A 4,401-nucleotide genomic window follows, 5' to 3' on the forward strand; every position below is an offset into this window, starting at 1 on the left:
CATCGGCCGATGCTTGTCCAAGTGTCCTAAGGCTGTGAGGCAAGCTCCCTAGCTAGTAGGTCAACACTAGTCTCCAAGGACTAGGGATGAAAAATGAAAATGGATATCCGAATTATCCAACACTAGTCCATCAACTCGTGTTGTCGCACGAGTTAAAATCTTTGCAGTAAATATTTGTATTAATATTTACTCTTAAGTACCATGATGACATAGGGAATCATTTTAAGCCTACACTATGTCACTTAACATTAGTGGTAGAGCTTGATGTGAGATCTACGAGGGGTAGCATTGCTTGATGATATCAATATTAAAGCCTTATTATAATTGTTTATTACTTGAAAATAATCTCAAAGAGCAGGAAGATGTAGGCATCTATGATCTGTACTAACCTCCTGCCTGCACTATGCGTCATGTGCCATTGAAGTCTTGCTCGACTTTGCTTGTAGTTCGTATTTATTAGTGGGATTAGATTTCACTACCATCCGATAGATTTGTTTCTTGATTCTTTTGACCAAATCGGGAAGGTAGATTAGTTAGTTATAGGTATAGGTTGGACATACTCCATATGTGCTGTGATATAGTAGTGCATTCTAGTATAAAGGATTTGTAAAATAGATATAAAAATTTGTTAGGTACCTCGTCCTAATCACGCGGATGAATGTATTCTTTTACAAACAAAGTGTACATGTGTGACTTTTGTATTCTTTCTTAAGTTATCTTACAATCTCTAGAATCCACTGTGTTATAGGACTGGGGGAGTATTTTTTTGGTTAGTGACAATATTTTTTAGGGATTATTGTGAGACTCTTGTTCACGTTTATTAATGGCAATGTCCCCACGATGAATACTTTGATATTTAAAGATCCTATTGGCAGCAGGTTCCACTGTGTTATCACAATATCTATTTTTAGTTATTTAGAAAATAGTATAGATTTTAGGCAACACTCTTAGCTACTTCAGTGACATATAAATCATTATAGCTTGGATAGCCACGATAAGGATGTTAAATTTATTGTACGAAATAAATTAAATATTTTGTAGTACTATTGTTTTATAAACAAAGAACGCTTAAAATCAGAATATCAGTATTGATATGACATAATGTTATAATCAGTATATAATAAAATTATTTAAATAACAATGGTTATTCACTTAATTTCCGTAATAATTTATAGTATTATTCACACATAGATTTAGTGTTATTGTTATTTATTTTAAAAATAGGTTACTATATGGCATAATATTTTAGTCAACATATAATAAACTTATCTAAAGTGAAAAATGGTTACTAATTTATTTGCCATAATAAATTATATTAGTATTTCTCATATATTTAGTGATATTTTTATTTATTTTATAATAGTGAAGGTGGATAATTTAGATAATTCAAAAGTTTTTCTTTATATTGCCTTTGTTAGTGACTTATGTGGGTAATTTGCATACAAATTTATGAGCTATTTTGAATTATAGTTCATAAATGAGACATGTGCATAATTTAGATGAAAATTTGGAGAGTTAATTTCAGTTTACATGTGGTTGATGAAAATTTCCTCCTCGTTATTTGTATATATATAAAATATAAAACGGACCAATAGCACCCATGAATCTTGTTTGTTTGCCTCTCATATTTTATTAATTTATTCACATTATATCAGATTTTTTTATTAATAGATTAACTAACCGTGGATGTGATGGGTACTACAGATATGATAATTTATTTATTAACACATTACCGAGTGGGGTTGATTAGTAGGACTCATATGACAATTTGCATTGTTAACTAATTGTGAACATCGGTAATGTGATATTCTAATAATATATATTTTTGTTTTCTTAATACAAATATTTTATTAATTGTTACTGCTACATATATGATATTTGAATAATGCATTACCAAGTAACGTGATTAATAGGATTGAACTCATCTAATAATTTATTAACTATGTGAATGTTGGTAACGTGATGTTTTATTAATACATATGTTTTTTATTTTAAATACAAATATTTTATTAACTAACATCTTTACTGTATATATAATATTTTTGAGAATGCATCACCAAGTGACGTCATTAATAGGTGTGGCAGAACCACCCGAAATAGCACTCTTCTGGGAGCGCTCGTCTTCCACCAGACACTAAGCACCTCGAAAGCTAGCTACAACGGACGGTTCTGTCGAGCACACTCTAAGGGAGAACTCGAATAATCCATATTTTTCCTCTAGGATCTAATAATGAGAACGAGTTTACAATACTTAGTCCATTTCATACAACAAGAGTTCTTAGAAATACATTATTACAATACTAAATTCAGAGTGCCAAGTTTAATCAGTGGAATTACAATAAACATCTAATGGTAGAATACAAGGATTCATCTGTGCCCACCAGAAGAATCCTCCACACAAGAGCTACTCTTCAAACTGCACCTGCAACAGGGATAAATAAACCCTGAGTACACAATGTACTCGCAAGACTTACCCGACTAGTGGGAATAATTTTCCGACTCCAAAGAATATGATAAACTTTATGATTTGCTGGGTTTCCTTTTTGCTAAAAGTAATACTAGTAGTGAATTCTTATGTATGTTTATTATTAGCAGTCATGATTAGTTCATTATCTAACCATTCTATATAAGCACTTGTTCTAATTTCAAGCAAGAGTTGAGCAAACAAGTCTATTTCGTCATCTTTCATCTTCCAGTTCTTACTACAGTGCTAGACTATAGACAAGTCATACTAGATTACCCGATGATTTACAAATCAATGTGCCCAGCTGGGTACTCCGAAAAACACGCCCCGCTTGTACCACAGGCACAAGCAGGACTAACCCACCACTCTCCTGTTAAGGGGTCCAGATCCCCGTCCAAATTTGGACTCTAAGCCCCCACACATGAGTCACAGACTCAGTGCAGTGCTTAGACCTCCATCATCCCCGCCTCCAATTAGTCGGTCCAAAAAGAGCTAGAACATATGACAAGAGAGTAACGAGCCTTCCCTACTCCCATAAACAAATATGTGCTCAGTATAATAAGTCTGTGACTTGCCTAGAACCCAATGCAACGGGCACGCTGATGCTTGGAGTCTGAAGCTCGGTGCTTGACAGCAGTATCTGATCGAAGTACAGAGCAGAGGCAGGACCTACTTATATTCAAAGGCGTAACATATCGGCTATTTGATCAAGTATATTTTTCCTTGACAGTTTCAAAGTTAAAATATTTAGAGAAGAGTATGTTGTCATTAGCAGGCTAGCCAGAATATTTTATTATATCATATATGTTATCAAGGCTGCAGATGTTGTCATCAGCTCAGGAAACAGTTACTTAACTAAAAATCAAGTATTCGGGCCGATGACGCTAACAGAAGGTGATTAGCAAGGATTGTTCAAAGCCGATGGAATCCGAACAAGCATCATTGGAAGTTGGTATATACAATGCTATCTTATGCGTGCGAAAGATGGCTTGCAAGCGTCTTGGAATCCAGTTGGAGACGTATGATGGAAACAAGGAAGCCAAGTCCATTAAGTGTGTACGTGCGTGTCATGCATGGGGATTCCAAGAAGTATATGGGTATACGTCTGCAGCTGATCGGCCAAATGGAGCCGATAAAGTCCAGTCAATCATTTATGAACTCCTAGTGATCAAATCCATCTTGGGTTCGATACTCCAATTTTATTGGCACTTTTACGTGTCTTGCTAGCCTAGTTGTTTATGAGAGGAAAAACAAAAGGGAAATATTTATATATCATATATGCAAGATAGTCACCAGCCGAACGGCAAAGCCAGATCATGAAGCCGATAAAGACTGACAACCGATGATAATTGTTGACTTAGTTGGAACCAATCGATGAGTATGTGAAGATAGCCGATATCGATGGTTGAAAGTATATTGAAATATTTTATTGCATCAAGTTGATCAACAAGTCAATTGGACATTGGCTTTTATAAATATTGATGCATCGGTTATTTTTTATTCAAAGATTGTTGCCTCCAGGTTGCTTATCGGCTTGCATAAGTATAGCTCATCGGCTGTAAAAACTAAATAGCCGATGGAACATTAGTTGAATGGAGTTATTTTATTGACAAGCTAATAGTTGATGGATCATGGTCATGTAATGAAGAACAAGTTCGAAAGGAGGATGATGTGGACCCTGAGCAGATCATTAGCTGTGCCGGACGAGCAAGACTGCCAAGAAAAAGATCCATGCGCTAATCGACAGCTATGCCGAATATGACTTTTGCTCTCTGGGCATATCGTACCAACAGGTCCCTGAGAAAAGGAAAGCACTGACAAACCATGGCAGTTCATCGGCCTCTTGTTGATGTTCGATCCACTGTGACATGACAAAATGGAGATCATCCGGTGCACGTTCCACCTAGGCGAGAATGTGAAGGTAATCACCGGTGACC

The sequence above is a fragment of the Miscanthus floridulus genome, chromosome 18 (genome assembly GCF_019320115.1).
Source record: "Miscanthus floridulus cultivar M001 chromosome 18, ASM1932011v1, whole genome shotgun sequence".
NCBI lineage: Eukaryota > Viridiplantae > Streptophyta > Magnoliopsida > Poales > Poaceae > Miscanthus > Miscanthus floridulus.